Genomic DNA, 14,583 nt, shown 5'->3' on the forward strand with positions numbered 1-14,583 from the left:
TCACTAGGGTTAGCTTATGATGTCCTTTAAATACTGAAAAAACGGCTCGCGATTTGGGCTTCAAACAAATAAGTTATGGCCTTTTTACGTTTGCTGATTTTGCTGATCCGCGATTTTCGATCAATCAAAAATTAGATTGGATCGATCGAACCAACCAGCTTGTAACTCATTTGTTTTTATCCTGAACTTGAAGTTTTTGTCTTGGGTTTCAATGTAGACCATTCTAAACTAATGAGACTTAGTTTTTGTCATGTTTTGTCATGGTTTGCCAACATTACAAACTCAAAACCTAACACATAAGAAGAATATAAAAATACAAAACTTTATATCCAACTAAACTGAAAATCCTCAAAGAATACGAAATTAAAACCCAGAAGAAAAATATCAAAATTCTAGGGAATACCTCCATAGATTTTTCATTGCCTTTTGGTTTCTTAAACTACTTCAGCATTAATGTAGGCAATGGAAAAGAATACTGAACACAACATATTATGCAATTCCACAAAAACCAATTCTAAACAAAATAGAAGAAGAAGATTAAGAAAGAAAATCTCAAGCACAGAGGTAAAGAGAAACTGCCTAAATGTTAATATATATATATATATATATATAGAAGAAAGGAAAGAAACAATGGTAATTCATGAATAGCATACTTACTTGGTTTTGAACTCTTATTGCAGAAAAGAATATTCCACTGTCTAACGGTGGTTGTAAGCTGGCAGAGACAACCCTCTATTCTGTATCTCCACACTTTACAAAACCCATACCCTAATAACAATTCAGGTGGTAGTCTTTGAACTTCTAGAGTGCTTCCTTGACTTCAACCAAGAAAAGAATAGAAAGGAAAAAGGGTTAGGAATCAAAATCCCAAAATTGACAGCAAACATAATTATGGACAATAGGAAAAGAAATTAGTCTTAGATTAATTAAAAATTACCAATAGAGAATGGTCTGATACTAAAGTCGGGTCAGAGATGGCAGACATAGTCATGCCCTTGCAGGGTATTACTGTGTTGGGTCTGCATATGAGAGAGTGACAGTGGGAAGAAAGACAGATGAAAGAGGGGATAGGTTATGCGCAACGTATGAATAAATGCAAATCGTGAAAGGTTGGTTTTAAATTAAAATGTAAAAAAACACTATATAATAAAAATGGAAAATACTACTGCACAATTGTGTGTGAGATGAACTAATAACCATTGCTCTAATCAAAATACAACCAAAACTACAAATAAATAACTGAACATTCACACTGGAGTTTTGAAAATATTTGGCTACATATTTGTTTGAATCTTTGAGAGAGATTAAAAATGTTATCTTTAAAAAAGTTTTTTATAAGCCAAACATTAAAAAGGATCAACTGAGCCACAAATATCAATAAAAGGGAACAATGAGAGACATAGATATCAAAAATTTAGTGATCAATAAACTGTGAATTTCTCAAAAACTCTTCTCATAAAATAAAAAGAAAAAGTTACTTTCCCACCAACAATGAAAACCCAAGAGGAACTCAATATGCCACCCAAAAAAAAAAAAAATCTTTATACCTATCAATGATGAAACAAAATAGTAATAGAGCAAAACCACTACAGCATTAAAACATTTTGTATTGCTTGTCTAATACATTAGGCATTCAGAATAGTCAGCTTCATTTACATCCTTCTTGGTATGCAAAAATTCCCATTCTCACAAGTTGGCAAATATGGCCTTAGCTTCTTCAACAACAGGTGGTGTTGTTGATGAACTTTCTGAACCAATTTGCAGAGCATTAATAACCACATTTGAATCACACTAAAAATATCTCTAAATTCTTGCTTCCAAGGAAAATTGGGTAAAATTTTAACTAAACCATTACCCCACCATTAATAATGTAGAGACCAGAAATTGGGCATTGCAACCTTTGCTGTATAATTCAAGCGGTTAGTTTTTTTTTTTTTTTTTTTTTTTTTTTTTAATTAATTGGGAAAACTAAAAAAACAGTGTTTTAACGTTGTGAAATAGTATAATTTATCACATTTTAATCCTAAGTTTTAAAACGAAAACAAATAGAAAAAAAAAATCCTAACCGAAATACCTAAATGAAAACAAAATAAATTCTAACCCAAATACCTAAAAATCAAAACAATCCAACCAAATATCCAAACATAAAGCATATTTAAAATTCAATTAAAAATAATTACTGGTGATGCTTCCAATAAAGTGGAAACTATACCTGCTAGTACTGCTTCTATTCAGACTTGGATTGCTTCCAAGGATTTGCCTTTCCACCTACAAACCAGAAAAAGAAAAGCTAAAGAAAAACCTTTTAATTTTTTATTACACAGATTTGAAATTGAAATCAATCAATGACAAATGAAATCTACAATTGAATCCAAGAGAGAATTAAATAAATCTAAATTTGTACTTGATAAATGAAAAAATTGGAAATTCTTCGCCAAGAACGCTAATTCATGATGCGTGAAGATATTGAAGAAACCAAAAATACTTTGGTTTGTAATCCACAAATTACCCACAAATTATACAAAACAATTTTAACTCAAAAATCCAAAACCAAACCAGAGCAACACATATACCCTAACTATAAACCAAGTCTAATCCTATAATTGATCAAAACAAAATCTGACCCAAATGACTAAATCGAAACACTCAAACATAAATCATAGTTATCGTGTAATTTTAAAAAGAATAAAGAAAACTTTCACCGGCAGTGGTTCCGACTGCATGACTGTGGTGGCTGTCCTAAAATTCATCTTTCTGTCGGTCTCTGTTCTTCATCTGTTTTGACGGGATCATTATCTCGACCGAAAGCACTTTCGATCTCTCTTTTGTAATGTTTTCGATCTATCTTTTGACCTCTGTTCTTCTGCAGTTTACAAAATCTTTTTGTATCTCTCTGTTTTTTTGTGATTTTTTCTCTTTCACCAAACCTTCTACCATTATGGTCTGAGTTTTGGCTGATGAAGAAGGGGTTTGGCCATGGAGTGTGTTTTGGAAGATGGAGAAGTGGAACCGAGAAGGGTCGGCAAAAAAACCTAAAATAAATATCAATGCAACATTCAATCCTATACTTATTTAATCCTAACGATTTTAACTGAAATAACTAAATCTAAAGCAATCCAAGCCAAAAATCCAAACCTAAATCATATTCAATCCCCAGATTTGAAAAAGAGAAGGAAAAAAACAAAAACTTTACTGATTATGGGTATACGGCAAAAAAACCAAAAGTAAATATCAATGCAACATTCAACCCTATACTTATTTATTAGAAACAGAAGTACCCAAACTAAAACCATTTTTTTTTTAGTGAAAAAAAAAAAAAATTCCCATTTCTTTACAGTGAAAATCCCTAAAAAAAAAAAAAAAAAAATCAAAACCTAATGTAATCCAAATACCTAAATAAATTCAGTCCAGCAAATCTCATACCCAGATCTAATCAAGAAAGAAAAGAAAACCTTTACCGATGGTAGTTCCAACTATCTGATGGTAACGTGTTAATGGCACTTAGTTTTCTCTTCCTCAATCTCTACTCCTGCGCGCCTTATGGACTGTCTCTCTCTATCTCCGTATCTCCCAATCTGATGGTAATGGTGTTGATGGCTTTCTGTAGGTGTGCGTTTGAATGCCGCCATTGTTGGGATCTCTCACTCTCGCTCTCAGTCTCTGTGTGTTAGGGTCTTCGGCGCGCCTCATCTTTCTCTCCTTTCTCCGCGTACCAATCTTTCTTTTTCTTTTTCTTTTTCTTTTTTTGTTTTGTTTTGTTTTAAGCAGTTAGTTTCCTTTTATACCAAGAGGCTCCCGAACAATGTTTTAACGTAGTGAAACACTGTATTTTCTTTTTTTTGGATAAGTGGGTGGGTGTCTGAAACTGTGCCTCTCCAACGCACCGTGCGATTTTTTTAAGAGTAAGTTGTATACGTGTCAGTATTTTAAGGGGGTATTTTTGCCTAACGTGTCAGCACCTGGTAAAAGCTTCTGCTATTATATATAGTATTAGATTTATTAGAAACAGAAGTACCCAAACTAAAACCATTTGTTTTTAGTGATTTCTGTAATCTAAAAAAAAAAAAATCCCGTTTCTTTACAGTGAAAACCCCTAAAAAATCAAAACCTAATGTAATCCAAATACCTAAATAAATTCAGTCCAGCAAATCTCATACCCAGATCTAATCAAGAAAGAAAAGAAAACCTTTACCGATGGTAGTTCCGACGATCTGATGGTAACGTGTTAATGGCACTTAGTTTTCTCTTCCTCAATCTCTACTCCTGCACGCCTTATGGACTGTCTCTCTCTAACTCCGTATCTCCCAATCTGATGGTAATGGTGTTGATGGCTTTTTGTAGGTGTGCGTTTGGGTGCCGCCATTGTTGGGATCTCTCACTCTTGCTCTCAGTCTCTGTGTGTTAAGGTCTTCGGCGCGCCTCATCTTTCTCTCCTTTCTCCGCGTACCAATCTTTCTTTTTCTTTTTCTTTTTCTTTTTTTGTTTTGTTTTGTTTTAAGCGGTTAGTTTCCTTTTATACCAAGAGGCTCCTGAACAATGTTTTAACGTAGTGAAACATTGTATTTTCTTTTTTTTGGATAAGTGGGTGGGTGTCTGAAACTGTGCCTCTCCAATGCACCGTGCGATTTTTTTAAGAGTAAGTTGTATACGTGTCAGTATTTTAAGGGGGTCTTTTTGCCTAACGTGTCAGCACCTCGTAAAAGCTTCTGCTTTTATATATAGTATTAGATATTTTGACAAATCCATACTTATAACAATATTTCAAAAAATTTAATTTAATAATATAATTGAAAAGAATTATACTTTAAATTTAAATACATGACATGACAAGAGAGCAGAGATCTTTATGTAATTTGAAAAAATCCCTATTCCCCAAAGAAAAAACCACTCCCAATGCGTCCGACTTGAGACTTTATTGCCATCTCATTAGAATATTTCAAAAGTTAGAAGAAGCAACCTTCTCTCACTCTTCTCTCTTTCTCCCTCACTATCTTTCTTGCCCTAGTCTCTCCAACACAAATTTGAACCTCCCAAAATAGTAAAGATGCAGGGACTATGAGCTATTGGAGCTTCATAAGAGATTCAAGGAGGCTTGGGCTTCAATTGGAAACCAACAAGATACTGCTCCAGCCAAAAAGGGCTATCTACCGACCATTTTTTCAGAGAAGATTTTTGGGGTAGGCTTTGAGGTCTAATTGGTGAACCCATGCCCAGTTTAGAAACTCGAAAGGTTTAACCGCAGGTCAAGAGGTTTACAGAAAATTTTAATTTTCCGGTTTTCTTAGTTAAAAAAAACCCGTGTGATGACCGGTTCCAATTAACCCAGTCCGACCGTCCAGTTCAGGTTTCAAAACCATATTGTTAAATAGGTCATGTTTATGCCAACCCGTATAATTGAATACCACTAATCCAACATGACATGCCAACATGAATTCTCAACCCTATTTACAATAGGCATTTTATGGTTTGAAGTGTGTAATCCACACAAATTAGGCTACTATATTTGTTTAAATATCTGGACAAGTCATATTTTTGGGTGAAAAATTATCACATTCAATACCCACTCATAAATATCAAATCTTAGCTTTATATAAACTTGAGATATATTCAATTCCAATCAAAATCGTCTATGGCCCTTGGGTTAAGTTGGATCAAACAAGTGGTCAGGATGAACAATTCCTTGATGACTTGATCCCCCCTGTAAATGTGTTTACAGAAGAAAGCTTCAAAATAACATTCACCTCGTCACCATTAATTTATTCTCCGTATCTCTCCTTAGTCGTTGTGCAGCTAAGAGAAATTGCATCAGTCGTTGCAAAGTGCAAAAAATTACACAATATAGCACAAAAAATACCTACATCAATCTTTCTAAAGCTTTGCAAATATACAAAGATGCTATAGTAACTGTGTAAATATACACAGTTACTATAGCTTTGTATATAATTTTTATTAGTCTCTCTCTCTCTCTCTCTCTCTCTCTCTCTCTCTCTCTCTCAATTTGTTGCAAATCCACCCAACACCGCCTAACCACCACCACAACCCATGATATTCCAACCACAAAATCAACCAAAAACAAAGAAAAATGAAACCAAAAATCAATCCAAACCCAAAATCAAACCTTCAATGGAAAACTCAACAACTTAGAACTCAAAATCAAACTTTCAACAAAAAACCCATCAACCCAAACCCAAACTCAAATCGAAGCCACTGTCACCATTGCCATGGAAAGCTTGCAATAAATTATAGCTGAACTAGATCTTTTGAGGTATACCAAATTGCAGATATTATAAACACCTTAAGTATGTTGAAAGCTCTTGAGTCTTCGATAGTTAGTTGATTCAAGAAAAAAGCTAGTCATATCGACGTTAATAAGTGTATTGTGTGGACGCTAAGTTCTACTTCCATTTAATGTGTTCACCAATCGAGCTGAATTATATATGAAATTATGAAAAGACCAAATTATAGATTTAATTGATCTTTAAATCTATATTGAATTGTAGATATTCTAAACACCTAAAGTATGTTGAAAGGTCTTAAGCCTTCGATGGGTTTGTTGATTCAAGAAAAAAGCTAGTCATATCGAAGTTTATAAGTACATTATGTGGACGCTAAATCCTACTTCAATTGAAGGTGTTTACCAATCGAGCAGAATTATATATCAAATTATGAAAAGACCAAATTAAAACTTGACTAGATCGTTAAAGGTATACCGAATTGCAGATATTATAAACATTTAAAGTATACTGAAAGGTCTTGAGCCTCTGATGGGTTGGTTGATCCAAGAAAAAAGCTTGTCATATCACAGTTGATAAGTATATTGTGTGGGGTCTTGGTCCCACTTCCACTTCAGGTGTATAACAATCGAGCTGAATTATATACGAAATTGTGAAAAGGCCAAATTATAGCTTGACTAGATCTTTAAAGGTATATCGAATTGCAGATATTTTAAACACCTAAAGTATGCTATAAGGTATTCAACCATTGATGGGTTGGTTGATTCATGAAAAAAGCTAGTCATATCAAATTTGATAAGTATATTGTGTGGGCGCTAAGTCCTAATTCCATTTAAGATGTTTACCAATCAAGCTGAATTATATATGAAATTATGTAAAGACCAAGTTATTGCTTGACTAGATCTCGAAAAGTATACTGAATTACTGATATTATAAACACTTAAAATATGTTGAAAGGCCATGAGCCTTTGATGGGCTGGTTGATTCAAGAAAAAAGCTAGTTATATCGATGTCGATAAGTATATTGTGTGGACGCTAAGTTCTACATTCATTTAAGGTGTTTGCCAACTGAGCTGAATTATATATGAAATTGTGAAAAGACCAAATTATAGCTTGACTAGATTTTTAGAGGTATGCCGAATTGCAGATATTCTAAACACCTAAAGTATGCTATAAGGTATTCAACCATTGATGGGTTGGTTGATTCATCAAAAAAACTAGTCATATCAAAATTGATAAGTATATTGTGTAGACGTTAAGTCCTACTTCCATTTAAGGTGTTTACCAATAGAGCCGAATTATATATGAAATTATGAAAAGAACAACATATAGCTTTAAATTAACTTTAGAGGTATACCGAATTGCATATATTCTAAACACCTAAAGTATACTATAAGGTATTCAACCATTGATGGGTTGGTTGATTCATGGAAAAAGCTAGTCATATCAAAATTGATAAGTATATTGTGTAGGCGTAAAGTCCTACTTCCATTTAAGGTGATTACTAATAGAGTTGACTTATATTTGAAATTTGGAAAAAGTAACATATAGCTTCACATGATCTTTAGAGGCATACCGAATTGCAAATATTATAAACACCTAAAGTATGTTGAAAGGTCTTGAGCCTTTGATGGGTTGGCTGATCCAAGAAAAAAGCAAGTCATATCAAATTTGATAAGTATATTGTGTGGGCGCTAAGTCCTAATTCCATTTAAGGTGTTTACCAATCAAGCTGAATTATATATGAAATTATGTAAAGACCAAATTATTGCTTGACTAGATCTTGAAAAGTATACTGAATTGCTGGTATTATAAACACTTAAAATATGTTGAAAGGCCATGAGCCTTTGATGGGCTGGTTGATTCAAGAAAAAAGCTAGTTATATCGATGTCGATAAGTATATTGTGTGGACGCTAAGTTCTGCATCCATTTAAGGTGTTTGCCAATCGAGCTGAATTATATATGAAATTTTGAAAAGACCAAATTATAGCTTGACTAGATTTTTAGAGGTATGCCGAATTGCAGATATTCTAAACACCTAAAGTAGGCTATAAGGTATTCAACCATTGATGGGTTGGTTGATTCATGAAAAAAGCTAGTCATATCAAAATTGATAAGTATATTGTTTAGAAATTAAGCCATACTTCCATTTAAGGTGTTTACCAATGGAGCTAAATTATATACGAAATTATGAAAAGAACAACATATAGCTTCACATGATCTTTAGAGGCATACCGAATTGCAAATATTATAAACACCTAAAGTATGTTGAAAGGTCTCGAGCCTTTGATGGGATGGCTGATCCAAAAAAAAGCAAATCATATCAAATTTGATAAGTATGTTGTGTGGACGCTAAGTCCTAATTCCATGTAAGGTGTTTACCAAACGACTTGAATTATATATGAAATTATGTAAAGACCAAATTATTGCTTGACTAGATCTTGAAAAGTGTACTAAATTGCTGATATTATAAACACTTAAAATATGTTGAAAGGCCATGAGTCTTTAATGGGCTGGTTGATTCAATAAAAAAGCTAGTTATATCGATGTTGATAAGTATATTGTGTGGACGCTAAGTTCTACTTCCATTTAAGGTGCTCCCCAATCGAGCTGAATTATATATGAAATTGTGAAAAGTCCAATTTATAGCTTGACTAGATCTTTAGAGGCATGCCGAATTGCAGATATTCTAAACACCTAAAGTATGCTATAAGGTATTCAACCATTGATGGGTTGGTTGATTCATGAAAAAAGCTAGTCATATCAAAATTGATAAGTATATTGTTTAGAAATTAAGCCCTACTTCCATTTAAGGTGTTTACCAATAGAGCTAAATTATATATGAAATTATGAAAATAACAACATATAGCTTCACATGATCTTTAGAGGCATACCGAATTGCAAATATTATAAACACCTAAAGTATGTTGAAAGATCTTGAGCCTTTGATGGGTTGGCTGATCCAAGAAAAAAGCAAGTCATATCAAAGTTGATAAGTATGTTGTGTGGACGCTAAGTCCTAATTCCATTTAAGGTGTTTACCAATCGAGGTGAATTATATATGAAAAGTATACTGAATTGCTGATATTATAAAGACCAAATTATTGCTTGACTAGATCTTGAAAAGTATACTGAATTGCTGATATTATAAACACTTAAAATATGTTGAAAGGCCATAAGCCTTAGATGGGCTGGTTGATTCAAGAGAAAAGCTAGTTATATCGATGTTGATAAGTATATTTTGTGGACGCTAAGTTCTACTTCCACTTAAGGTGTTTGCCAATCGAGCTGAATTATATATGAAATAGTGAAAAGACCAAATTATAGCTTGACTAGATCTTTAGAGGGATGCCGAATTGCAGATATTCTAAACACCTAAAGTATGCTATAAGGTATTCAACTATTGGTGGGTTGGTCGATTCATGAAAAAAGCTAGTCATATCAAAATTGTTGTAGTATATTCTGTAGATGTTAAGTCCTACTTCCAATTAAGGCGTTTACCAGTAGAGCTGAATTATATATGTAATTATGAAAAGAACAACATATAGCTTCACATGATCTTTAGAGTTATACCGAATTGCAGATATTATAAACACCTAAAGTATGCTGAAAGATCTTGATCCTTTGATGGGTTGGTTGATTCAAGAAAAAAGCTAGTTATATCAAAGTTGATAAGTACATTATGTGGACGCTAAATCTTACTTTTATTCAAGGTGTTTGGCAATAGAGCCGAATTATATATGAAATTATGAAAAGAACAACATATAGCTTCATATGATCTTTAGAGGTATACCGAATTGCAAATATTATAAACACCAAAAGTATGTTGAAAGGTCTTGAGCCTTTGACAGGTTGGCTGAACCAAGAAAAAAGAAAGTCATATCAAAGTTGATAAGTATGTTGTGCGGATGCTAAGTCCTACTTCCAATTAAGGTGTTTACCAATCGAGTTGAATTATATATGAAATTATGAAAAGAACAAATTATTGCTTGACTAGATCTTGAAAAGTATACTGAATTGCTGATATTATAAACACCTAAAATATGTTGAAAGGCCATGAGCATTTGATGGGCTGGTTGATTCAAGAAAAAAGCTAGTTATATTGATGTGATAAGTATATTGTGTGGACGTTAAGTTCTACTTCCATTTAAGATGTTCGCCAATCGAGCTGAATTATATATGAAATTATGAAAAGTCCAAATTATAACTTGACTAGATCTATAGAGGTATACCGAATTGTAGATATTATGAACACATAAAGTATGTTGAAAGGTCTTGAGACTTTAATGGGTTAGTTGATTTAAGAAAAAAGCTAGTCATATTGAAGTGGATAAGTATATTGTGTGGACGCTAAGTTCTACATCATTTAATATGTTGACTAATCGAGATGAATTATATATGAAATTATGAAAAGTCAAAATTATAGCTTTACTAGAGCTTTAAAGGTATATCGAATTGCAGATATTCTAAACACCTAAAGTATGTTGAATGGTCTTAAGTCATTGATGGGTTGGTAGATTCAATAAAAAGCTAGTCATATCGAAGTTGATAAGCACATTATGTGGACACTAAGTTGAACTTCCATTTAAGTTGTTTAACAATCGAGCTGAATTATACATGAAATTTTGAAAAGTCCAAATTATAGCCCGACTAGATCTTTAGTGGTATGCCGAATTGCAAATATTCTAAACACCTAAAGTATGTTGAAAGGTCTTGAGCCTAGATGGGTTGGTTGATTCAATAAAAAAACTAGTCTTATCGTAGTTGATAAGTATATTGTATGGATGCTAACTCCCACTGCCATTGAAGGTGTTCACCAATCGAGCTGAATTATTGTGTGGACGCTAAGTCCTACTACCATTTAAGGTGTTTACCAAGAAAGCCGAATTATATATGAAATTATGAAAAGTAGATATTATGCACACATATCAAATTATAGATCTACTAGAAATTTAAAACTATACTGAATTGCAGATATTCTAAACACCAAAATTATGTTGAAAGGTCTTCAACCTTTGATGGATGCTGAGTCCTACTTCCATTTAAGGTGTTTACCAATAAAGCCGAATTATATATGAAATTATGAAAAGTCCAAATTATAACTTGACTAGATCTATAGAGGTATATCGAATTGTAGATATTATGCACACATAAAGTATGTTGAAAGGTCTTGAGACTTTAATGGGTTAGGTGATTTAAGAAAAAAAGCTAGTCATTTTGAATTCGATAAGTATATTGTGGGGACCCTAAGTCCTACTTCATTTAATATGTTATCTAATCGAGCTAAATTATATATGAAATTACGAAACGTCCAAATAATACCTTTACTAGAGCTTTAAAGGTATACCGAATTGCAGATATTCTAAACACCTAAAGTATGTTGAATTGTCTTAAGTCATTGTGGGGTAGGTAGATTCAATAAAAAAGCCAGTCATATCGTGGACACAAAGTTGAACTTCCATTTAAGGTGTTTACCAATCGAGCTAAATTATATATGAAATTTTGAAAATTCCAAATTATAGCTTGACTAGATCTCTAGTGGTATACCGAATTGCAGGTATTCTAAACACCAAAAGTATGTTGAAAGGTCTTGAGCACTTGATGGGTTGGTTGACACAATAAAAAAAGCTAATTATATCGCAGTTGATAAGTATATTGTATGTACGCTAACTCCCACTACCATTAAAGGGGTTCACCAATCGAGTTGAATTACTGTGTGGACGCTGAGTCCTACTTCCATTTAAGGTGTTTACCAATCCAGCTGAATTATATATGAAATTATGAAATGTCCAAATTATAACTTGACTAGATCTATAGAGGTATATCGAATTGTAGATATTATGAACACATAAAGTATGTTGAAAGGTCTAGAGACTTTAATGGGTAAGGTGATTTAAGAAAAAAGCTAGTCATTTTGAATTCGATAAGTATATTGTGCGGACGGTAAGTCCTACTTCATTTAATATGTTAACTAATCAAGTTGAATTATATTTGAAATTATGAAAATTCCAAATAATAGCTTTACTAGAGCTTTAAAGGTATACCGAATTGCAGATATTCTAAACACCTAAGGTATGTTGAATGGAATCAAGTCATTGTGGGGTTGGTAGATTCAATAAAAAAGCTAGTCATATCAAAGTTGATAAGCACATTGTGTGGACACAAAGTTGAACTTCCATTTAAGGTGTTTACCAATTGAGCTGAATTATACATGAAATTTCGAAAAGTCCAAATTATAGCTTGACTAGATCTTTGGTGGTATACTGAATTACAGATATTCTAAACAGCTAAAGCAAGTTGAAAGGTCTTGAGGCTTTGATGGGTTTGTTGATTCAATAAAAAAGCTAGTCATATCGTAGTTGATAAGTATATTGTATGTACGCTAACTCCCCCTACCATTGAAGGTGGTCGCCAATCGAGCTGAATTATTGTGAGGATGCTGAGTCCTACTTCCATTTAAGGTGTTTACCAATCAAGCCGAATTATATTTGAACTTAAGAAAGGTCCAAATTATAACATGACTAGATCTATAGAGGTATATCAAATTGTAGATATTGTGAGCACATGATGTATGTTGAAAGGTCTTGAGACTTTAATGGGTTAGGTGATTTAAGAAAAAGGCTAGTCATTTTGAAGTCGATATGTATACTGTGTGGACGCTAAGTCCTAGTTTGTTTAATATGTTGACTAATCAAGCTGAATTATATATGAAAATATTAAAAGTCCAAATTATAGCTTTACTAGAGCTTTAAATGTATATCGAATTGCAGATATTCTAAACACCTAATGTATGTTGAATGGACTTAAGTCATTAACGGGTTGGTAGATTCAATAAAAAAGCTAGTCATATCGAAGTTGTTAAGCACATTGTGTGGATAGTAACTTGAACTTCCATTTAAGGTGTTTACCAATTAACCTGAATTATATATGAAATTTTGAAAAGTCCAAATTATAGCTTGACTAGATCTTTAGTGGTATACCGAATTGCAGGTATTCTAATCACCTAAAGTATGTTGAAAGGTCTTGAACCTTTGATGGATTGGTTGATTCAAAAAAAAACCTAGTCATATCATAGTTGATAAGTATATTGTATGTACGCTAACTCTCACTACCATTGAAGGTGTTTGCCAATCGAATTGAATTATTGTGTGGGCACTGAGTCCTACTTCCATTTAAGGTGTTTACCAATCAAGCTGAATTATATACGAAATTATGAAAGGTGCAAATTATAACTTGACTAGATCTATAGAGGTATATCGAATTGTAGATATTACAAACACATAAAGTATGTTGAAAGGTCTTGATACTTTAATGAGTTAGGTGATTTAAGAAAAAAGCTGGCCATTTTGAATTCGATAAGTATATTGTGTGGACGCTAAGTCCTACTTAGTTTAATATGTTGACTAATCGAGCTGAATTATATATGAAATTATGAAAAGGCCAAATTATAGCTTTACTAGAGCTTTAAAGGTATACCAAATTGCAAATATTCTAAACACCTAAAGTAGGTTGAAAGGTCTTGAGCCTTCGATGCTGTGGTTGATTCATGAAAAAAGCTAGTCTTATCGTAGTTGATAAGTAGATTGTTGGATGCTAACTCCCACTACCATTGAAGGTGTTCACGAATCGAGCTGACCTATTGTGTGGACGCTGAGTCCCACTTCCATTTAGGGTGTTTACAAGTAAATCCGAATAATATATGAAATTATGAAAAGTCGAAACTATAACTTGACTAGATCTATAGAGGTATATCGAATTGTAGATATTATGAACACATAAATATGTTGAAAGGTCTTGAGACTTTACTGGGTTGGGTGATTTAAGAAAAAAGCTGGACATTTTGAATTCGATAAGTGTATTGTGTGGACGCTAAGTCCTACTTCATTTAATATGTTGACTAATCGAGCTGAATTATATATGAAATTATGAAAAGTCCAAATTATAGCTTTACTAGGGCTTTAAAGGTATACTGAATTGCAAATATTCTAAACACCAAAAGTATGTTGAATGGTCTTAAGTCATTGATGTGTTGGTAGATTCAATAAAAAAGCTAGTCATATCGAAGTCGATAAGCACATTGTGTGGACACTAAGTTGAACTTCCATTTAAGGTGTTTACTAATCGAGCTGAATTATATATGAAATTATGAAAGGTCCAAATTATAACTTGACTTGCTCTAGAGAGGTACATCGAATTGTAGATATTATGAACACATAAAGTATGTTGAAAGGTCTTGAGACTTTAATGGGTTAGGTGATTTAAGAAAAAAGCTAGTCATTTTAAATTCGATATGTATATTGTGTGGATGCTAAGTCCTACTTCATTTAATATGTTGACTAATCGAGCTGA

At 32.9% G+C, this 14,583-nt stretch overlaps 1 long non-coding RNA gene across 1 annotated transcript; it reads right to left on the minus strand.

Moving 5' to 3' along the window:
- Window positions 1–307: 307 nt before the first annotated feature.
- On the minus strand, window positions 308–4,357 carry LOC112008303 (uncharacterized). Its single transcript, XR_010632393.1, has 4 exons — window positions 4,193–4,357; window positions 2,213–2,268; window positions 938–1,019; window positions 308–818 (listed from the first exon to the last, which is right to left on the minus strand). It is a non-coding gene; the product is annotated as an uncharacterized LOC112008303 (long non-coding RNA).
- Between the last annotated feature and the right edge of the window lie 10,226 nt (window positions 4,358–14,583).

The sequence above is a fragment of the Quercus suber genome, unplaced genomic scaffold, assembly GCF_002906115.3.
Source record: "Quercus suber isolate HL8 unplaced genomic scaffold, Cork oak 2.0 scaffold_284, whole genome shotgun sequence".
In the NCBI taxonomy this organism is placed as follows: domain Eukaryota; kingdom Viridiplantae; phylum Streptophyta; class Magnoliopsida; order Fagales; family Fagaceae; genus Quercus; species Quercus suber.